Source organism: Ranitomeya variabilis, chromosome 4 (genome assembly GCF_051348905.1).
Source record: "Ranitomeya variabilis isolate aRanVar5 chromosome 4, aRanVar5.hap1, whole genome shotgun sequence".
NCBI lineage: Eukaryota > Metazoa > Chordata > Amphibia > Anura > Dendrobatidae > Ranitomeya > Ranitomeya variabilis.
Genome location: NC_135235.1, coordinates 433,299,306 through 433,324,015, shown reverse-complemented (window position 1 = coordinate 433,324,015; position 24,710 = coordinate 433,299,306).

Here is a 24,710-nt window from a genome sequence, read left to right as displayed (position 1 = left end):
CGTCATAAAAAAATTAAAAATACTGCTATTCTATTTGATTGGGATAAACCCCTGTGCCTTTAATGTCTCCGCCACCTCCCCCAATACATCCTACATTATTCTTAGTTGTTTTCCTTCATGTAGAATTAACCTACAAGGAAAGAAAGGGTTTATTTTAATTCCGATATTTTCGTCCCATTGACTTGCATTGGGATCGGGTATCGGTATCGGATTGGATTCCGATACTGTGACGGTATCGGCCGATACTTTCCGATACCGATACTTTCCGATATCGGAAAGTATCGCTCAACACTAGTCATCGCTCATCATTTTAATAATGCGTGGGTCCCTTTTGAGGATATGTAAGGCATAATCCGCCATGTGGGCCAAAGTTCCAGTTGTCAAATCTGCGGTTGTGCTGGTTTGAAGGGCAGTTACAGGCAAATCTATGTCACTTGTCTCCCTCAAAAAACCTGAACCCGGCCTTGCCACGCCACCAATTTCCATTGGCCCCGGAGAAGCTTCCTCATTTAAAAAATACTCATCCCCATCATCCTCCTCTTCCTCCTCCTCTTCGCCCGCTACCTCATCCTGTAGACTGCCCTGACCAGACAATGGCTGACTGTCATCAAGGCTTTCCTCTTCCTCGGCTGCAGACGCCTGCTCCTTTATGTGCGTCAAACTTTGCATCAGCAGACGCATTAGGGGGATGCTCATGCTTATTATGGCGTTGTCTGCACTAACCAGCCGTGTGCATTCCTCAAAACACTGAAGGACTTGACACAGGTCTTGTACCTTCGACCACTGCACACCTGACAACTCCATGTCTGCCATCCAACTGCCTGCCCGTGTATGTGTATCCTCCCACAAATACATAACAGCACGCCTTTGTTCGCACAGTCTCTGAAGCATGTGCAGTGTTGAGTTCCACCTTGTTGCAACATCGATGATTAAGCGATGCTGGGGAAGGTTCAAAGACCGCTGATAGTTCTGCATACGGATGGAGTGTACGGGCGAAGGGCGGATATGCGAGCAAAGTCTGCGCACTTTGAGGAGCAGGTCGGGTAACCCCGGATAACTTTTCAGGAAGCACTGCACCACCAGGTTTAAGGTGTGAGCCAGGCAAGGAATGTGTTTCAGTTGGGAAAGGGCTATGGCAGCCATGAAATTCCTTCCGTTATCACTCACTACCTTGCCTGCCTCAAGATGTACAGTGCCCAGCCATGACTGAGTTTCTTTCTGCAAGAACTCAGACAGAACTTCCGCGGTGTGTCTGTTGTCGCCCAAACACTTCATTGCCAATACAGCCTGCTGACGCTTGCCACTAGCTGTCCCATAATGGGACACCTGGTGTGCAACAGTGGCAGCTGTGGATGGAGTGGTTGTGCGACTGTGGTCTGTGGACGAGCTCTCGCTTCTGTAGGAGGACGAGGAGGAGGAGGAGGGGGGGCGAACGCCTACAGCCAACTGTCTCCTAGACCGTGGGCTAGGCAGAAATGTCCCAATATTGCTGTCCCCTGTGGACCCTGCATCCACCACATTCACCCAGTGTGCCGTGATGGACACATAACGTCCCTGGCCATGCCTACTGGTCCATGCATCTGTTGTCAGGTGCACCTTTGTAGTCACAGATTGCCTGTGTGCATGGACGATGCGCTCTTTAACATGGTGGTGGAGGGCTGGGATGGCTTTTCTCGAAAAGAAGTGTCGACTGTGTAGCTCGTAGCGTGGTACAGCGTAGTCCATCAGCGCTCTGAAAGCTTCGCTTTCAACTAACCGGTAGAACATCATCTCTAATGAGATTAGTCTAGCAATGTGGGCGTTCAAACGCTGTGTACGCGGATGCGAGGATGAGTACTTCCTTTTCCTAACAAGAGTCTCATGTAGGGTGAGCTGGACTGGAGAGCTGGAGATCGTGGAACTAGCGGTGGTGCCGGTGGACATGGCAGACTGAGAGAGGGTTGGAGATGGTATTCTTGCCGGTGCCCTACATGCAGTGTTTCCTACTACGAACCTGGTGATTCCCTGACTGCTTTGGCCTGGCGACGAAAGCTGCACAGATACTGCAGGTGGTACGGGAAATGGTGGGCTTACAGTGAGGGAAGGGATGTAGCGTTGCTGACTAGCTTCATTGGCCGATGGTGCTGCAACCTTTAGGGACGTTTGGTAGTTAGTCCAGGCTTGCAAATGCATGGTGGTTAAATGTCTATGCATGCAACTTGTATTTAGACTTTTAAGATTCTGACCTCTGCTTAAGGTAGTTGAACATTTTTGGCAGATGACTTTGCGCTGATCATTTGGATGTTGTTTAAAAAAATGCCAGACTGCACTCTTTCTACTATCGGATACCTTTTCAGGCATTGCAGACTGAGCTTCTTTAACCGGATGTCCACGCTGTCCTCCAACTGGTTTTGGTTTTGCCACGCATTTTTGGCCATATACGGGTCCAGCAGATGGAACCTGTTGTGATGTTGATGCCTGCTGCGGCTCCTCCTCCTCCGCTTCAGAACTACTGCCGCCTGCACCCTGTTTCCCCAATAGCTGCCAATCGGTTTCAACAACTGGGTCATCTATGACCTCCTCTTCTATCTCGTGTGCAACTTTGTCTGTGTCACCGTGTAAGCCGGTGGTATAGCGTTCGTGATGGGGCACCATAGTCTCAGCTGGGTTTGATTCTGGCTCAGTACACTGCGAGGGCAATGTTCTGGTCTGAGTCAAAGGAACAGCATAGTAATCTGGCTGTGGCTGTGCATCTGTGCACTCCATGTCCGATTCAACTTCTAATGGGCATGGCCTGTTAACTGTTTCACTGTCTAACCCAGGAACGGTATGTGTAAAGAGCTCCATGGAGTAACCCGTTGTGTCGCCTGACGCATCCTTCTCTCTTGTTCTGGGTGAAGAAGACAAGGAAGCGACTTGTCCCTGACCGTGAACATCCACTAACGACGCGCTGCTTTTATATTTAGCACTTTCAGAATAGGAGGCAAAAGAGCTAGAGGCTGAGTCAGCAAGGAAAGCCAAAACTTGTTCTTGCTGCTCCGGCTTTAAAAGCGGTTTTCCTACTCCCAGAAAAGGGAGCATTCGAGGCCTTTTGTAGCCAGACGATGAACCTGGCTCAACAACTCGAGACTTAGGTGCTGTATTGCTTTTACCACGACCACCTGATGCTCCACCACCACTACCATCATTACCAGCTGAAAATGACCGCCCACGGCCACGTCCTCTTCCACCAGACTTCCTCATTGTTTGCAAAACGTAACCAAAGTAACGGTGTTTGTTACTGTAAAACAACTTATAAGGTGAACTCAAACTTCTGTAGGATTTATATATACCTTTATAGGTGGCTGACACTGAAAGGAAAATCAGGCCCAATGTTACACACTAGGTTTTCTGTGCCCCAATAATTTGAGACAGATGGCACACACAGGACCGGCACTCAAGCTGAAATGCCAATCTTAATCTCCCACAATTTTTTTTGTTTTCAGGGAGAATTTAAAAAAAAAAAAAAAATTCCCAGTATGACACACTAGGTTTTTTGTGCCCAAATAATTTGAGACAGATGGCACACACAGGACCGGCGCTCAAGCTGAAATGCCAATCTTAATCTCCCACTATTTTTTTTGTTCTCAGGGAGAATTAAAAAAAAAAAAATCCCAGTATGACACACTAGGTTTTCTGTGCCCCAATAATTTGAGACATATGGCACACAGAGGACCGGCACTCAAGCAGAAATGCCAATCTTAATCTCCCACTATTTTTTTTTTTCAGGGAGAATTTAAAAAAAAATAAAAAATTTCCCAGTATGACACACTAGGTTTTCTGTGCCCCAATAATTTGAGACAGATGGTACACACAGGACCGGCACTCAAGCAGAAATGCCAATCTTAATCTCCCACTATTTTTTTTTTCAGGGAGAATTTAAAAAAAAATAAAAAATTTCCCAGTATGACACACTAGGTTTTCTGTGCCCCAATAATTTGAGACAGATGGCACACACAGGATCGGCACTCAAGCAGAAATGCCAATCTTAATCTCCCACTATTTTTTTTTTTCATGGAGAATTTAGAAAAAAAGAAAAAAATTCCCAGTATGACACACTAGGTTTTTTGTGCCCAAATAATTTGAGACAGATGGCACACACAGGACCGGCGCTCAAGCTGAAATGCCAATCTTAATCTCCCACTATTTTTTTTGTTCTCAGGGAGAATTAAAAAAAAAAAAATCCCAGTATGACACACTAGGTTTTCTGTGCCTCAATAATTTGAGACATATGGTACACAGAGGACCGGCACTCAAGCAGAAATGCCAATCTTAATCTCCCACTATTTTTTTTTTTCAGGGAGAATTTAAAAAAAAATAAAAAAATTCCCAGTATGACACACTAGGTTTTCTGTGCCCCAATAATTTGAGACAGATGGCACACACAGGACCGGCACTCAAGCAGAAATGCCAATCTTAATCTCCCACTATTTTTTTTTTTCAGGGAGAATTTAAAAAAAAATAAAAAATTTCCCAGTATGGCACACTAGGTTTTCTGTGCCCCAATAATTTGAGACAGATGGCACACACAGGACCGGCACTCAAGCAGAAATGCCAATCTTAATCTCCCACTATTTTTTTTGTTTTTAGGGAGAATTTAAAAAAAAAAAAAAATTCTCAGTATGACACACTAGGTTTTCTGTGCCCAAATAATTTGAGACAGATGGCACACACAGGACCGACACTCAAGCAGAAATGCCAATCTTAATCTCCCACTATTTTTTTTGTTTTCAGGGAGAATTAAAAAAAAAATGAAAAAATTCCCAGTATGACACTAGGTTTTCTGTGCCCCAATAATTTGAGACAGATGGCACACACAGGACCGGCACTCAAGCAGAAATGCCAATCTTAATCTCCCACTATTTTTTTTGTTTTCAGGGAGAATTTAGAAAAAAAAAATTCCCAGTATGACACACTAGGTTTTCTGTGCCCCAATAATTTGAGACCGATGGCACACACAGGAGCGGCACTCAAGCAGAAATGCCAATCTTAATCTCCCACAATTTTTTTTGTTCATGGAGAATTTAGAAAAAAAGAAAAAATTTCCCAGTATGACACACTAGGTTTTCTGTGCCCCAATAATTTGAGACAGATGGCACACACAGGACCGGCACTCAAGCAGAAATGCCAATCTTAATCTCCCACTAATTTTTTTGTTTTCAGGGAGAATTTAAAAAAAAAAAAAAGGGACTGTCCTACAATTACTATCTCCCTGCAGTAATCTCAGCAAGGTATGGCAGGCAGCAATAACAAGGAGTGGACAGCTGCACAAAAAAAAAAAAAAAAGTGTGGACAAACATACAAGATAGCTGTGCAGAAAGGAAGGAACAACAGGATTTGTGCTTTGAAAAAAGCAGTTGATTTGCACAGTGGCGTACACACAGCAACACAGCTATCAGGGTGCCTTCTAGGGCAGCCCAATGAGCTACAGCGCTGAGGAAAAAAAAATGTAGCTTCCACTGTCCCTGCAAACAAAAGGTGGTGTTGGACAGTGGAAATCGCTACAGCACAAGCGGTTTGGGGATGAATGTACCCTGCCTAACACTATCCCTGCTTCTGACGAAGCGGCACCTCTCCCTACGCTCAGATCAGCAGCAGTAAGATGGCGGTCGTCGGGAACGCCCCTTTATAGCCCCTGTGACGCTGCAGAAAGCAAGCCAATCACTGCAATGCCCTTCTCTAAGATGGTGGGGACTGAGATCTATGTCATCACGCTGCCCACACTCTGCGTCCACCTTCATTGGCTGAGAAATGGCGCTTTTAGCGTCACTTAAACATGACTTTGGCGCGAAAGTCGCATACCGCGTGGCCGACCCCACACAGGGATCGGGTCGGGTTTCATGAAACCCGACTTTTCAAAAAGTCGGCGACTTATGAAAATGACCGATCCGTTTCGCTCAACCCTAGTCACGATATATTGATGACCTGTTCTTCATTTGGGTGGGCACTATGGAGGAATGTGTTAGTTTTATTGAGTCTTTGAATGTGAATACACATAATATTCTACTCACCCACTCTATGTCATCCTCCGTAGCTACTTACCTTGATTTACAAGTGATGATTGAAGATGGCGGTTCCATCTCCACAAAACTGTTCCGGAAGCCAACAGCTACTAATAGCTTGCTTGACTACAGGAGCTTCCACCCATAACATACCAGAGATGGTGTGCCCATCGGTCAATTCCTTAGGGTGAGGAGAAATTGCACAGCCGAAGCGGATTTTCGAGTGGGGGTACAGAAACTAACGGACCGGTTCAGAGAGAGACATTATCCACGTAAAAGCATCTCCACGGCATTCCAACGGGCTAGACTTCATACTCAGGATTCCCTACTGGAGACCCCCATTAAGGTACGTGATGACAAACCAAGGTTCATCACCAGTTTTAACAATGATTGGGGTAGTATTAAGGGTATTCTACGGAGGCACTGGGGTATCCTGACAACGGACCTTCACACTGCAGATGTGGTGGGTGAGCAACCCTTGTTGGTAGCCAGGAGAGCCCCCAATTTCAGGGATTTGTTGTCTAAGAGCCATTATAAGAGGCAGACCCTAAGTACTAACCAGGGTTTGAGACTCCGGGCTCCTTTGCCTGTGGGGGCTGCAACATTTGCTCGCATATGGTGACCACGAGGGATATTTTCGTTAACCCCCGGGATGGCAATAGGCACAGGCTCTCATCTTACATCAATTGTAGAACCACATGTGTCGTTTATGCCCTGATTTGTCCCTGCCAGCTTGTATATGTGGGTCAAATGTCGCAGGAATTGCGACGGAGAGTGCAAAAACACTTTTCCACAATTAATCTGGCCTCTAGTGATCTCTCCAAAGGTAAAGTTCTTACCTCGGTGGTGGCCCATTTTTTAATGCACCACGCGGGTCGGGTGGCCAATACAAGTGTAGTGGGTTTGGAGCGTATCCAGGTTTCTAACAGGGGTGGTCCATTTAAACAGTACAGTATATACCGTATGGGAATAAACATACTAGAAATAGGAGGAAACCAATATGGCTAAATAGAGCTGTAAGGGGCACAATAAGTGACAAAAAGAAAGCATTTGGAGAATTAAAGGAAGTAGGTAGTGATGAGGCATTAAATAAATACAGAAAATTAAATAAATTCTGTAAAAAGCAAATCAAGGCAGCAAAGATTGAGACAGAGAGACTCATTGCCAGAGAGAGTAAAAATAATCCCAAAATATTCTTTAACTACATAAATAGTAAGAAACTAAAAAATGAAAGCCTTGGCCCCCTTAAAAATAGTCTGGGGGAAATGTCGGATGAGGATGAGGAAAAAGCCAATATGCTAAATGACTTTTTTTCATCAGTATATGATCAGTGATAACAAAATTTCCCCATTAAGTGTCACCTGCTTAACCCAGCAGGAAGTACGGTGGCATCTAAAAATCACTAAAATTGACAAATCTCCGGGCCCGGATGGGATACACCCCCGAGTACTGCAGGAATTAAGTACAGTCATTGATAGACCATTATTTTTAATCTTTAAAGAGTCCATAATAACATAATAACAGGGTCTGTACCACAGGACTGGCATATAGCAAATGTGGTGCCAATATTCAAAAAGGGGACAAAAACTGAACTCGGAAATTATAGGCCAGTAAGCTTAACCTCTACTGTGGGTAAAATCCTGGAGGGCATTCTAAGGGATGCTATGCTGGAGTATCTGAAGAGGAATAAGCTCATGGCCCAGTATCAGCGTGGGTTTACGGGGGACAGTTCATGTCAGACTAATTTGATCAGCTTCTATGAAGAGGTAAGTTCCGGACTGGACCAAGGGAGCCCAGTGGATGTAGTGTATATGGACTTTTCAAAAGCTTTTGATATGGTGCCACACAAAAGGTTGATACATAAAATGAGAATAATGGGGATAGGGGAAAATATGCACAGCAGAGTGCTAAGAGGAGTCGTGAACAAATATTTTATTCTTTTTCCCTCTTTTTCTCCATGACAGGAGATTGCTTTCACTGAGAGCACAAGATTTGTAAAGAATTCACTAACAGAGCAATTACTAATTTCGGAAGGAGACACTGGTTTAGTCCTCAGATCATTCATATACCATGAAGAGAAAAAGAGAAGGCACTAGCATATAACATATCTTCTCTTGATGGGGTGTAATGTCTCGATTAGCTCTTAATGGAGTCGAGAATGATGCTTACACAAGCACTGCTTACGTAGTTTTATACATGGTCTTGAGAATGGCAAATATTTACAAGATTATAGGTGTTAACGGTCTGTCAGTATATGTTTAAACATTCAAGTATACAATCAAGGCCTTGACTAGGGAGACCACCCTGGTATGCAGACCACCCTTTGGTGGCCTCATAATGCTCCACACAGGCTCCATTAATAATCTCCTAGTCTGTATAATTTGATGGGCCCTTTAATATAGATGGTGGCAACTTAATGAGAAATTTGCCGTTCGTTTTTAGCGGACCTTACATCCAGGCAGACTAGTGTAAACTGTTTTAGCAAAAGAACAATCAGTTATGATATAAACAGACTTTAAAACGTTCTTTTTTTACTTACTTAACATCAACCCTGTGCAAGGTTTTGTGTTACATTTATTATGTCTGTAACTAAACAAACACAATGAGACTCAATTGGTATATTAAAAAATGACCTGTCTCTTTTGCGCCTCCGTGAAAGAGCATGCAAGTAAAAAAACAAAGAATAAAAAATTTTAAAAAAGGAAAGAATTCTTCTTTTGTTTCTTGAAGTTATTTTTCTGGCAAGTCACACAACATTTTACAGTATTTAAAGGGAACCGGTCATGTTCCCAAATGCTATTTTATGTGCAGATATGGGGTTAATATACATGGTAGTAGCATTCTTAAGCCATGCGGCCACTGCACTTAAAGCCCGGTTGCTGAGAGGAAATAACTTTTTTCTTTCCATCAGTCTCTGGCTTTCAGTCACAGAGGCACAATCAGAGTGGCTTCAGCAAGGCTATTTTACTGCACATTAAATAACATAAACAAAATATTTTCACCATTTCAAAACACATAGATTTTTTTCTATTTTTGTAGATTATGTTGTAAAGCGAATTATGTCATTTAAAACTACAACTCATCACACAAAAAAACATATGTTGACAAAAAAATAAAGTTATGGTTACTGGAAGAAGGGTAAGAAAAATCAAAGTCTCAAAAACAAAAATTGTCTCAGAAATCAATTTACCTTAATCAACTTAGGGAAACATCATTGTTTCTCAAAAGTACAGCCATGTCCCCTCACTTCAAACGTATTACTCGTCCTGAATATAAACTGGTTTACAGGGCCCCACTGCTGTGCTCTGTATGCACACCGCACCCTTAACGGGGTTGTCCGGCTTCAGAAAAAAGTCTACATTTGCTCCATGCGACTGCAGGCTGCCAAATTATGCTTGTGTGCAATGCGAATAATCTCCATAAGGCCGGATTCACACATCAGTGTCTCCGGTATGTGTAGTGACAGTTTTCTCACGTACCACAGACACTGACACACATAGACCCATTGAAATGAATGGGTCAATGCACATGTCAGCATGTTTTGACAGACCGTGTGTCCATGTGCAAAACACTCAGACATGTCCGTTTTTACCCGGACATACAGGCCACAAAATGTGTCACACACATGCACACGGAAAACAGTGTACACTGTCCTCAGTCTGCACGGACGGCCGCCTGGGAAGCAATGCTACTGTAAGCGCTGTTCCCCTATGTGTGGTGCTGAACGTGGCTGCTATCACTTCTCGCTGCTGCTGTCAGAGCAGGGGAGAATGAATGAGAAACAGTGAGCACAGACTCATTGATTTCACTTCTAGTTTCCGAGTCTGCGCCACCAGCGTCTCAATCATTCCTCAGTAGTTTACAGCCATGGGCAGTCGCATTAGCACCTCTCCCAGTTGTAAACTGTACATTCCTTTAGATATGGATTACTGCGTGGGACTGTCTGTACGCCAGACAGGTATGGGTATATTGTTGGTTTATTATTTAGACTTTTTATTACAGGAGATCGAGGGCTTCACTTGGAATGGCAGACTAAAATAGTTGGGAAATTTTGTTGTGTATCATTTCATTAAAAGACTTTATTCTTACTGTGTGGTGTTTTATTAACCCTTTAACAACTATAGGATTAGTAATGGAGAGGTGTTTTATTGACACCTCTCCATTACTAAGCCGGCTTAATGTCACTTTACAATAGGAAGGTGACATTAACCCCTCATTACCCTACTTGCCACTGCTACAGGGCAAGTGGGAAGAATCGGGCAAAGCTACAGAATTGGAGCATCTAATAGATGAGCCTTTTCTGGGCAGCTGCGGGCTGCTGTTTTTAGGCTGGAGGGGCCCAAGGAACTACACCACAGTGCTAGAAGGAAGGCCTCTAACCCCACCTGAGTGGCAGTGAGAATCAGTGAGAATCTGGAATTGCTTGCCTGAGGAGGTGGTGATGGCGAACTCAGTCGAGGGGTTCAAGAGAGGCCTGGATGTCTTCCTGGAGCAGAACAATATTGTATCATACAATTATTAGGTTCTGTAGAAGGACGTAGATCTGGGGGTTTATTATGAAGGACTATAGGCTGAACTGGATGGACAAATGTCTTTTTTCGGCCTTACTAACTACCGTATTTTTCGGCATATAAGACGCACCGGACCATAAGACGCACCCCAAATTTGGGGTGAAAATTGCAGAAAAAAAGATTTTTTATAAGATGGGGGTCCGTCTTATTGTCCGAATTTACAGTATCTTACCTGTGGGCTGTTGGTGGCAGAGCAGGGTCACAGGAGGCATGGTGTCGGCAGAGGTGGGGTGAGGCGGTACGGCGTGCACCTGAGAAGGGTCCCTTCCTGCTTAGGTGGGCGACGCCACGGCCTGGTGTCCATGGGAGGGTGGCAGCAGTGGTTACCGGCAGAGGTGTTGGGATGAGGAGGCACAGTGAGAGGTATGGCGTGAGAGGGGTCCCTTTCCCCGGTGAGGTGATGCAGCAGCCCGGTAATGCAGCAGAGCCGGGTGAATCCTGTTGTTACCGCGGTGGCAGAGGTGAGGAGGCGCAGTGAGCGGGGTCCCTTTCCCTGGTGAGGTGATGCAGCAGCCCCGGTAATGCAGCAGAGCCGGGTGAATCCTGTTGTTACCGTGGTGGCAGAGGTGTGGAGATGAGGAGGCGCAGTGAGCGGGGTCCCTTTCCCCGGTGAGGTGATGCAGCAGCCCCGGTAATGCAGCAGGGCCGGGTGAATCCTGTTGTTATCGTGGTGGCAGACGTGCGGGGATGAGGAGGCGCAGTGAGCGGGGTCCCTTTCCCCGGTGAGGTGATGCAGCAGCCCCGGTAATGCAGCAGGGCCGGGTGAATCCTGTTGTTATCGGTGCGCGCGGCCATCTTCCTGAGGCCGCGCGTTCGCAGATGGAGCTCTGTTGCCCGGGGCTTCAGGAAAATGGCCGCTGCGATCCCCATCTGCGCACGCGCAACATCCCGCGGCCATTTTCCTGCAGCCCCGGGCAGCAGAGCTCCATCTGCGAACGCGCGGCCTCAGGAAGATGGCCGCGCGCAACGATAACAACAGGATTCACCCGGCTCTGCTGCATTACCGGGGCTGCTGCATCATCACCTCACCGGGGAAAGGGACCCCGCTCACTGCGCCTCCTCATCTCCACACCTCTGCCGCCACACCTCTGCCGCCGCACCTCTGCCGCCACGGTCCACGGTAAGCCTGCATTGCGAATATAAGACGCACCCCCCATTTTCCCCCCTTTTTTGGGGGGGAAAAAGTGCGTCTTATATGCCAAAAAATACGGTATCTTACTATGTTACTATGTTACTATGTTACCTGGTAGGGGGACTCACAACTCGCTTCCAAGCCAGCCGGACCATTGACACCCGTGATCCGGTACCCTGGACTGTGGCTGCCTGAATTCATCAGTAAACTAGGTAAAGAGACTGCAAACCTGTGTCCTTCGTTTCTTGCTACATCATTCACTATCTCTATCTACACACTGGGAGCCCTGGGGACCCAGCTTCACCTGTGGGAAGCCATACCATATCTGCTGCCACAACATCACCCCAGAGGACCCCTTTAAACAGCATCGGTCACCTTTGACCGAGAACCACAGGTGACATCATGGACACAAACTTTATTCACATAATCCCTTCAAAGACCTTTCCTTTTTACTTGGGCATCCAGGACCACGGACCGGGTCATCGCCACCGTGACACATCCCTTTAAGTACCAGACCCGGTACCAAGTACCCCACTTGGGTACCTCTGTGCCCCGGAAGTCAGCGTACGCAAATTGTGCATATGCTGACTTCCAGGGCACAGAGATTACAGTGAAAACCAGCGCATGCGCAATGAAGTATTGTACACTTTGCCAACAGTTGGGCAATACATACTGCGCATGCTCTAGTGCCTAATGCAACCACCAAAAATGAGCACGACCTGTGCTATTCACAGATCGAGTTACATCTGACAAGGAGGAGCGGGGGGAGAGACAGCGATTTGGCAACGCCCATCGGACCGTACCGGACCGGGGTGATTGACAGCCGAAAACGGCGAGTTTGCAAAGGTATTTTGGCAGCAAAGGTGGGGAATCAGAAGATAATAAAGGCACTATTGTAAAGCACAGCTCAGGCCCTATTGAACGCTATTTTTAGCTCATATTGAAAAAACGGGGTGACAGATTCCCTTTAAGTGCGTTCGGGTGAGACTAGACAGCATATGACTAGGGTTGAGCGACTTTTACTTTTTCAGGATCGTGTCGGGTTTTGTGAAACCCGACTTTGTCAAAAGTTGGGTCGGGTGAATTCGGCCGATTATTGCGAAAAGTCGGGGATCCGACCGAAATACGAAACCCAATGCAAGTCAATGGAGAATCAAAGTCGGCAGTGAGTGGAGGACAGGAAAACACCAACAGAGCCCATTTTAATGCCAAAAACATAAATTATTGTTACTTAAGCTTGTCAATCTTAATTTACCTTATAATAATAGTTAGCCATTGAAAATTTGGGGGTCATTTGGCAACAGTTGTGGGGGGAGTAGGGCTGTCTAAAGTTTTTCGTGGGCCCAGGAAACCCGGACTACGTCACGGCGGTGGAGCAGGAAGAGGTAAGTATTTCAACTTTGCAAGTGCTGTGATCCTGAGCAAGCAGGGGGGCACACTCGTTCGCATTGCCACTGGCACCGGGCCCCTCAAAGTACGGCGATGTGATTGACGGCGGGGGCGCCTCCCACCGGCAGAGACACTTTTGCGTACTATGAGGGGCCCTGTGCCAGTGACGTCGCCAATGAGTATGCTCCCCCCACCTGTTGAAGGAACCTGCACTTTCATCTCCACCTTCCTCTTTGTCCCCATGTAAGGTGGTATAGTATGCGGGAAGGGGAACTTGAGTTTCAGCAGGGTCAGATTCAGGCTGTGTAGAGTGCAAGGGGAATGTAGTGGTCTGGGTCAATGTACCAGCAGACTCATCTAGCAGTGGCTGGGCAATGGGCAGGAATGAGGAGGAAACACAGATATAGGCCCAAAATAAAAAAAAGTAGGCTAAAAGCTGTTAAAAATTGGTAACCGGAGTAAACAGGCGGCATTGGTTTGTTCAGTGGAGGAGAACAACAATCAGCGGCAGACACCGTTAGTAGGCCCAACCAAACAGGTAGGCCAAATGCAGTTTCATATTCTAAATATAGGCCGAAAGCCTGAAGATTGAAGCTCAGCTTTGTGTAGTAGAGGAAAACACGAGGCAGCAGCAGACAACGTTACTAGGCCCAAACCAAGAACTAGGCCAAATGTAGTTTCATATTGTTGTTACAGGCCGAAAGCCTGAAGCTTCAAGCTCAGCTTTGTTTAGTAGAGGAAAAAAAGAGGCGGCAGCAGACAATGTTACTAGGCCCAACCCAACAAGTAGGCCAAATGCAGTTTAATATTTGAAATGGGACAACAGTTGAAGTTCAGCTTTGTTCAGTGAAGGAAAAAAAAAAGCAGCGGCAGACACCGTTATTACGCCCAAATAATAAAGACAGTGGTAGTAGGCGCAAAGTATTAAATGGAGGCCAGGGCCCCTGTATATTTTAACTATCATCTATCATTTCAAATAATTCGTATTGGCAGTGCCATTTCAGGTTTTACCCGCACAGACTACACAGTGGTGGAGCTGGGAGAGGTAGTATTGCAAGTGGTAGAGCACTGTTCAAGCTGGGGGGGGACACTCTCTCGTGGGCGGCGGTACTGGCACAGGGCCCCTCATATAACGACGGTGTAATATGAGTTGTGGTTCAGTGTCTCCCCCCCAAAAATGAGGAAGTCTGGTGGAAGAGGCTGTGGGCGGGGGTTGCCAGCTGGTACTGATGGTGCTGGTGGTGCTGCATCTCGTGGTAGTGGCAAAAGCACAGTAGCACCTAAAGCCCCCGTCACACTAAGCGAGGTCGCTAGCGAGATCACTACTGAGTCACAAGTTTTGTGACGCAACAGCGACCTCAGTAGCGATCTCGCTACGTTTGACACGTAGCAGCGACCAGGCCCCTGCTGTGAGATCGCTGGTCGTGTCGGAATGGCCTGGACCTTTTTTTGATCGTTGAGGTCCCGCTGGGTAGCACACATCGCTGTGTTTGACACCTTACCAACGACCTCGTTCACACAGGACGTCCCTCATCGAGGTCTGAATCGTCATAATGGCTGCCATGTGACAGGGTCACATCGACCAACGACACGACACAACATCGTTGGGAAGATCTCACTGTTTGACATCTCACCAGCGACCACATAGCGACGCAGCAACGATCCCTGACAGGTCGTATCGTTGTTGGGATCGCTTTAGTGTTGCTAAGTGTGACGGGGCCTTAAGGCTGGAGGTGTTCAGCCTGCGTCATCATCTGGCTACACAAGGCCTCGAAGGCTCCCTTACCTAGGAGTAGGAAAACAGCTTTTAAAGCCGGAGAAGCAGGAAAAAGTGTTGTCTTTCCTTGCTGACTCACCATCTAGCTCTTTTGCCTCCTCTTCCCAAAATTCTAAATGTAAGAGCAGCCAGTCGTCAGTGGATGCTGCCGGTCAGGAAAAAGACGTTTCCTTGTATCCTTCTCCCAAACCAAAAGTGAAGGATGCAGCAGGCGACACTACAGGTTACTCCATGGAGCTCTTTACACATACCGTGCCTGGGTTAGAAAGGGAAATTGTACACTGCCAATTACAAGAAGTATCGGACATGGACTGCACTGATGCACAGCCACAGCTAGATTATTATGCTGTTCCATTGACTCTGATCACTACATTGCCCTCGCAGTTTACTGAGCCAGAATGTGACCCTGATGAGACTATGGTGCCCTGTCCCGAACGCTATAGCACCTTACACGGTGACACTGAGGAAGGTGCACATGAGATTGAGGAGGAGGTGATAGATGACCCAGTTGTTGAACCAGATTGGCAGCCATTGGGGGAAGAGGGTGCCGCTGCCACTAGCTCAGAAGCGGAGGAGGATGATCCGCAGCAGCCATCTACATTGCAACAGCTGTCATCTGGCAGGCCCGTATCATGCCAAAAATGTTTGCGAAAAACAAAAACAGTTTTAGGAGAGCGTGGCCATTCGGTGAAAGTAGCACAGCGCACAATGCCTGAAAAGGTTTTCGATAGTAGGAAGAGTGTAGTGTAGCAATTTTTTAACCAAGATCAGAATGATCAGTCAAAAGTTATCTGTAAGCAATGCTCAAAGACCTTTAGCAGAGAGAAGAATCTTCAAAATTTAAATACAACATGCATGCTTAGACATTTAACCAGCATGCACTTGCAAGCCTGGACTAACTACCAAACGTCCCATACCGTTGGTGCACCTGCTCGGAATGAAGGTAGTCAGCAATGCTACATTGCTTCCCTCACTGTAAGCCCACTGGTTTGGACACCACCAGCAGCAAATGTGGAGGTATCGTCGTAAGGCCAAAGCAGTCAGGGAATCACAAGGTTATTGGTAGGAAAGACTGTATGTAGGCCAACAACAAGAATACCATAACAAACTCTCTCTCAATCCGCCATGTCCACCAGACCACCACCACCACCACCGCTAGTCCCACCATATGCAGCTCTCCAGTCCAGCTCACCCTACAAAAGACTCTCGTTAGGAAAAGAAAGTACTCATCCTCTCATCCGCGTACACAGGATTTGAGCGCCCACATTGCTATACTAATTTCATTACAGATGATGCCCTACTGTTTGGTTGAAGGTGAAGATTTCAAAGACCTGATGGCCCACGCAGTACCACGCTATGACCTACCCAGTCGACACTTCTTTGCGAGAAAAGCCATCCCAGCCCTCCACCAGCATGTCAAAGACCGCATTGTCCATGCCTTGAGGCAATCAGTCAGTGGAAAGGTGCACCTCACAACAGATGCATGGACCAGTAGGCATGGCCGGGGACATTACGTGTCCATCACGGCGCACTGGGTTAATGTGTAGGATGCAGGGTCCGCAGGGGGCAGCCATAGTGGGACAGTTCAGACTATCCCACAGTCTAAGGAAAAAGTTGGCATAAGGCGTTCGCCACTCCTCCTCCTCCTCCTCCAGAAGTGAAAGCTCGTGCACAGAGGGCAGTCGCCCTACCACTCCATCCGCAGCTGCCAGTGTTGCACACGGGGTGTCCCATTATCAAACAGCTAGTGGTAAGCGTCAGCAGGCTGTGTTTCAAATGGAGTGTTTTGGCGACAACAGACACACCGCGGAAGTACTGGTGGAGTACTTGCAGCAACAAACTCAGTCATGGCTGGGCAGAGTACATCTTGAGGCAGGCAAGGTATTCAGTGATAACGGAAGGAATTTTATGGCTGCCATAGCCCTTTCAGAACTGAAACACATACCTTGCCTGGCTCACACCTTTAACCTGGTGGTGCAGGGCTTCCTCAAAAATTATCCAAAGTTACCAGCCCTGCTCCTGAAGATGCGAAGACTTTGATCGCACATCCGCCGGATGCCCATACACTCCAGCCGTATGCTGAACCATCAGCGATCGCTGAATCTTCCCCAGCACCGCCTAATAATCGACGTTGCAACAAGGTGGAACTCCACACTGCACATGATTCAGAGGCTGTGCGAACAGAGGCGTGCTGTAATTAATTTGTGGGAGGATTCACGGGCAGGCACTTGGATGGCAGACATTGAGTTGTCTGGTGTGCAGTGGTCGACGCCATAATAAGCATTAACATCCCACTTATGCGTCTGCTGATGCAAAGTTTGACGCACATTAAGGGGCAGGCCTCTGCAGCCGAGGAGGAGGGAAGCCTTGATGACAGTCAGCCATTGTCTGCTCAGGGAACTGTCCAGGACGAATTGGCAGACGAAGAGGATGAGGAGGAGGATGATGGGGATGAATATGTATGGGAGGAGGAGGATTCTCAGGTGGCAATAGAAACTGGTGGCATTGCAAGGTCTGGTACAGGTTTATTGCGGGACACTTGTGATGTTGATTTGCAAGAAAGTGGTCCTCAACCCAGCAGAAACAGTTAATTGACACCTGGAACATTGGCCCACATGGCTGAGTATGCCTTGCGTATCCTAAAAAGTGACCCCCGCATTGTTAAAATGATGACCGATGTCGACAACCGGTTGGCCTGCCTCCTGGATACAAGATATAAAGGAAAACTGCAAAATATCATGCCACATGGGAACCTAGGTCAAATATTGGCTACCAAACAAGCAACTCTTGTAGACCGTTTGGTTCAGGCATTCCCAGCACACAGCGACGGTGATGGTTCTCACACGAGCTGCAGGGGGCAACATGGCAGAGGTGCTAGAGGTGCAGAAATCCAATGTGGCGTTGGACAGAGGGGTTTTATGACAAGGTTGTGGATTGATTTCGCAATGACCGCTGACACGACAGGGACAGCTGCATCGATTCAAAGTGACAGGAGACAGCATTTGTCCAGTATGGTTACAAACTACTTTTCCGCCCTTATCGATGTTCTCCCTCACAGGTCATTCCCCTTTGATTACTGGGCATCTAAACTAGACACCTGGCCTGAATTGCCGGAATATGGATTACAGGACCTCGATTGCCCTGCTGTCAGTGTGCTTTCAGAAAGAGTGTTCAGTGCTGCTGGTTCAATACTGACTGAAAAAAGGACACGTCTGGCTACCAAAAATGTTGATTAGCTAACCTTCATTTAAATTAACCAATCATGGATTTCACATTCTTTTGCCCCACCTTCCCCTGCTGACATGTAGCTTGCCTGAAAGATAACTTGCTTTTGGGGGGAGACACAGAACCCCAACTCTGGCCCTGTGGTATAACACAACACTATGAACGTGGCAGAAAGTGGCTGCTTGATATACGACGCACTAGCAGTACAGCTGAATATACACTGTGTGAGAATTCGAATCTCCATTTTTTGGGGGGACACACTAAACGCTAACTCTGGCCCTGTGGGATAACACAACACTATGAATGAGGAAGAAAGTGTCTGCCTGATATACGACGCACTAGCAGTACAGCTGAATATACACTGTGTGAGAATTTGAATCTCCATTTTTGAGGGGGACACACTGAACCCTAACCCTGGCCCTGTGGTATAACACAACACTATGAACGTGGCAGAAAGTGGCTGCCTGATATACGATGCACTAGCAGTACAGCTGAATATACACTGTGTGAGAATTTGAATCTCCATTTTTTGGGGGGACACACTGAACCCTAACTCTGGCCCTGTGGTATAACACAACACTATGAATGTGGCAGAAAGTGGCTGCCTGATATACGACGCACTAGCAGTACAGCTGAATATACACTGTGTGAGAATTTGAATCTTCATTTTTTGGGGGGGACACTGAACCCTAACTCTGGCCCTGTGGTATAACACAACACTATGAACGTGGCAGAAAGTGGCTGCCTGATATATGACACACTAGCAGTACAGCTGAATATACACTGTGTGAGAATTTGAATCTCCATTTTTTGGGGGGGACACTGAACCCTAACTCTGGCCCTGTGGTATAACACAACACTATGAACGTGGCAGAAAGTGGCTGCCTGATATATGACACACTAGCAGTACAGCTGAATATACACTGTGTGAGAATTTGAATCTCCATTTTTTTGGGGGGACACTGAACCCTAACTCTGGCCCTGTGGTATAACACAACACTATGAACGTGGCAGAAAGTGGCTGGAATTATTCTAAAGAAAAAAAAAGGTACTGCAATAACGTGCTCCCTAGTCCCTACAATGATCTCAGGACAAGTATGGCAGCAATAAAAAGGACTTCAGAACAAAAAAGTGTGGACAAATAAACAAGACAAGTAACTGTGCAGAAAGGAGCAACAGGATTTTTGCTTTGAAAAAAGCAGTTGGTTTGCACAGCACCGTGCACACAACTATGCAGCTGCTGCACTAAAATACGACCTTCACTGTCCCTGGACAAAAAGGTGGTGTTGGACAGTGAAAATCGCTACTGCACAAGCGGTTTGGGGTTAATATTTCCTCCCTAACTCTGTCCCTGCTTCTGACGAAGCTGCAGCACCCTCTCCCTATGCTCAGATCGGCAGAAGTAAGATGGCGGTCGGCGTGCACGCCCCTTTAGAATAAGTACATGTGGTGGTTGCCTGGTTGCTAGGGAATCCCCACATGTACTTTAGCTGGCTAACAGATGTAAATCATTCAGCTGCAGCAAGAAAAACTAAAACTCTGAGCACTAAAAAATACCCGGAGGACCCCCGAGCATGCTCGAGAAATCTCGAGTAACGAGTATATTCGCGCATTACTAATTTTTACCTATTTCCCAAATCTGGAGCTAAAACAATATTTTGTTAGTAAAAATGTAATTTTTTTTTTCTTTACTTCCCAATGGTATGAAATTCTGTCACTTACCTCTAATGTCAATATGATCACTTCACTCCTAGATAAATTAATTGAGAGGTGTAGTTTGTAAAATGGATCTCTTTTGTGGGATTCTGCTGTTTTGACATCTCAAGGGCTCTGCAATGTGACATGGCACATTCGAAAAACGATTGCCAAACATAAATTTGGCACGAATATGGCAAAATCGGATTCGTGATTGGAAACACAAGCATTTTTTCCTAAAATTGAAATAGTCTGCAAAAAATTCTTTAAAAGTGCGGGAAAATAATTGTGTTGCCACTAAAGTGTTTTAAAGTAGATAATAAATAGATAGATACTGTAGATAGATAGATAGGTAGATAGATAGATAGATAGATAGATAGATAGATAGATAGATAGATAGATAGATAGATAGATAGATAGAAAAAAGCTGCCATTTCAGCAGCAGCATACAGTAAAATCACAGCAGGACCCAACAGGACAGGATAGATGGATTACATACAATATATACATATAGGATAGATATATAGATGTCAGTGACATATACAATTAGTACAGTGCATGTTAAGCTTCCTGTACATGTATTTAATTATTAAAAGATTATTTTTCTCAAAAAATGGTGTGGGTTCCCGCTTAATTTTCTTAAAGAGCAGAGAGAAAGCCAACAGCTGGGGGCAGATGTTTATAACCTGGGAATGGGGTAATAGCCATGGAGCTTCCCAAGCTATTAGTATTAGCTCCCAGATGTATAGTTAGCCTTTACTGGCTATGAAAATGGGTGACCCAACAAAAATATGTGGGGTCCTCCTATAAATAATAACCAGCAAAAGCTAGGAACCTAGGAAGGTGTCATGGATACTGGCCCCCAGGCTAAAAATATCAGCTCTATAAGATGCGCCAATTCTGACACTTAGCTTTGCTCTTCCCACTAACTCTGTAGCGGTTTCAAGTGGGGTGATAGTTGGGGGGTTTGATGTCAGGTTTGTATTGTCAGGTAACATCAAGTCTAGAGGTTAGAAATGGAGAGGTGTCTGTAAGACACCACCATTACGAAGCTCATAGTCATATTGTATAAAATTCCATACCCAGAATAAAGTCCTTTAACCCTAGAACGCATACCCATAGAAATCTACACATGCATGCACCTGGGGCCTCTTAGGCCTGTTTACAATTATCATGGAATAACACAAATAAAAAAACTTTTCAAAATTTATTTTACAATTGCAAGGTAAGGATGCATTCCAACTAGCGCTGGAATGGATCTGACCTCCTGGTGACCCCAGCTAAGGCTGGCGGAATCCCGCCATTCCGGCAGCCTAAGGGTACCGTCACACAGTGCCATTTTCATCGCTACGACGGCACAATATCGCTCCAGCGTCGTATACTGCGGTCACACGTTGCAATACACAGCGCTGGAGCGATAATTTCATGACGTATTTGCGATGTAGAAGCCGTTGGTTACTGTGCGCACATCGTATACAACCTGTGTCACACAATGCAATCATGCCGCCACAGCGGGACACTAGACGACGAAAGAAAGTTTCAAACGATCTGCTACGACGTACGATTCTCAGCGGGGATCCGGATCGAAGTAGCGTGTCAGACACAGCGATATCGTAAATGCATCGCTGGAACGTCACGAATCGTGCCGTTGTAGCGATCAAAATTGCACTGTGTGACGGTACTCCATTATGGATCCCCTTCTGGCGAACCCCAGTGCTACTGGGAACACAGCCTAAGATGTGTATATTTCAAAACATAATTATGTGCATAAAACCACAAAAAAGTAAGTAAACAGGCACGCCAAATATAGGCATTCTATATGCAATTTTTTTTATGAAAACATTTTTTGGTTGTAGCAAACTTGGTGCAGGAATATTTATTTGTAACTTTACATATTCCCCCGACAATTATCGCATATTATTTTTTCGGCTGAATGTTCCTTGCATACATTTTGTCCGCAAGTAGAACAGAAACGCTCTGATTTTCTTTCCTTCTTTGCTGGACAAATATAGCAGCGCTTTCTTTTTTTTTCTCTTTGCTCTGGATGTTCCAGAAAGCGTATTCCACATCGGATCATTGCCTCCGTAATTTGCCTTGATAAGCAAATCTGTGTATCACATGTAAACCTAGTACAGGCCTAAAAGGCCCCAGGTGCGTGAATATGGGGTAGTCCCAAAAAGAGGTTGTTATACCGAAATGTCTGTAACATAAAAATATATGAATAACTGGAAATTACTAACAACTATATACCTGAGGATTACCTAGATTTTCAAAATTCTAACTAAAGTACTTTTACAGAAAATAGAAAACAAGTAACCTGGCAGGCCTGCGAGGCCCCAGGTATGCATTCTAGGGTTAATTGAAAGAATGACACAGATTCCTTTAATAAATCTTAATTAAACATCACTTACTGCATCACCCATTCCAGTGACGCCATTTTCTCTTGCAAGAGAATTAAAGTAACAAACAACAATATTCCTCACCTTTCCACTGTGAAGATGATAATCTATTTGTCCCAAGATGGGTCTAGCTGTGCTACGTGTAGATGGCAGGGTGTATGGTTGCATGATGCGACAATACAGCTTGTCATTCAGCAGAAACACAGAGCAGCATCTGCTACCACTGCCCAGTATCTCGCGGTGAAATCCTACAACCTATCTGATGTAACCGCGAGCATGACAAATGTTCTCATGTTTGCAGTGCTGTCAGAAAGGTCCTAGGAGTTCACAGTTCCTTCACCTAACTGACTTCAGCGCTCGTGCTGTTAGAAATTTTCCTACCGTGCTCTCCCTGAAGTCAGTTAGGTGAAGTAACTGTGAGCTCCCAGGACCTTTCTGACAGCTCCGCGAGTGTGAGAATTTTCTCATGGTCACTGTGACATCAGACAGGTTGTAGGAGATCACCGTGAGACACTGTTCAGTGGTAGCGATAACACTCCTGTCAGTGTATCACCGGCAGCCAATTAGAGCAGTCACATCTTCTGATGTGACTGTTCTACACGTAAGGTCGCTGTGGGATACTCGGGATTACGTGGACTATGTCAGACAGGGGAGTATATGCTGGTTTATTATTTTTAAATTTTCATAAGAGACAAGGGCATTGGGGATTTGGTGTTATGTGAGTACACTGCGTGCAAAATTATTAGGCAAGTTGCATTTTGATCACATGATACTTTTTAAACATGTTGTCCTACTCCAAGCTGTTCAGGCTTGAGAGCCAACTACCAATTAAGTAAATCAGGTGATGTGCATCTCTGTAATGAGGAGAGGTGTTGTCTAATGACACCAAAACCCTATATAAGGTGTGCTTAATTATTAGGCAACTTCCTTTCCTTGCAAAATGCAAAATGGGTCAGAAGAGAGATTTGACGGGCTCTGAAAAGTCCAAAATTGTGAGACGTCTTGCAGAGGGATGCAGCAGTCTTGAAATTGCCAAACTTTTGAAGCGTGATCACCAAACAATCAAACGTTTCATGGCAAACAGCCAACAGGGTCGCAAGAAGCGTGTTGGGAAAAAAAAGGCGCAAAATAACTGCCCATGAATTGAGGAAAATCAAGCGTGAAGCTGCCAAGATGCCATTTGCCACCAGTTGTGCCATATTTCAGAGCTGCAACATTACTGGAGTATCCAAAAGCACAAGGTGTGCGATACTCGGGGACATGGCCAAGGTAAGGAAGGCTGAAAAACGACCACCTTTGAACAAGAAGCATAAGATAAAACGTCAAGACTGGGCCAAGAAATATCTTAAGACTGACTTTTCAAAGGTTTTATGGACTGATGAAATGAGAGTGACTCTGATGGGCCAGAGGCTGGATCAGTAAAGGGCAGAGAGCTCCTCTCCGACTCAGACGCCAGCAAGGTGGAGATGGGGTACTGGTATGGGCTGGTATCATCAAAGATGAACTTGTGGGACCTTTTCAGGTTGAGGATGGAGTGAAGATCAGCTCCCAGACCTACTGCCAGTTTCTGGAAGACAACTTCTTCAAGCAGTGGTACAGGAATAAGTTGGCATCGTTCAAGAAAAACATGATTTTCATACAGGACAATGCTCCATCACATGCCTCCAACTACTCCACAGCATGGCTGGCCAGTAAAGGTCTCAAAGAAGAAAACAAAATTACATGGCCCCCTTGTTCACCTGATCTGAACCCCATAGAGAACCTGTGGTCCCTCATAAAATGTGAGATCTACAGGAAGGGAAAAAAGTACACCTCTCGGAACAGTGTCTGGGAGGCTGTGGTGGCTGCTGCACACAATGTTGGTTGTAAACAGATCAAGCAACTGACAAAATCTATGGATGGAAGGCTGTTGAGTGTCATCATAAAGAAAGGTGGCTATATTGGTCGCTAATATTTTTGGATTTTGTTTTTGCATGTCAGAAATGTTTATTTCTATATTTTGTGCAGTTATATTGGTTTACCTGGTGAAAATAAACAAGTGAGATGGGAATATGTTTGGTTTTTATTAAGTCGCTTAATCATTCTGCACAGTAATAGTTACCTGCACAAACAGATATCCTCCTAAGATAGCCAAATCTAAAAAAAAAAACACTCCAACTTCCAAAAATATTAAGCTTTGATATTTATGAGTCTTTTGGGTTGATTGAGAACATAGTTGTTGATCAATAATAAAAATAATCTAAAATACAACTTGCCTAATAATTCTACACACAGTGTATAATGTGTTTCTTATTTTTAGTTGAATATGTATTTAATTATTTTATGGGTTTTTTTTAAAGTTTGATCACAGGCGTTGACTGACATGAGACTACTTCTATCAGCAGCTCCTGCTTTCACTCCTGCAGTAAGCTTTTTACCATGGGTCACTGCTGTGGATCGCAGTATCTCTGCGGGATCAGGCTCACATCTGACAGCGTGACCCCGCAGCGATCTGAGAGCGGG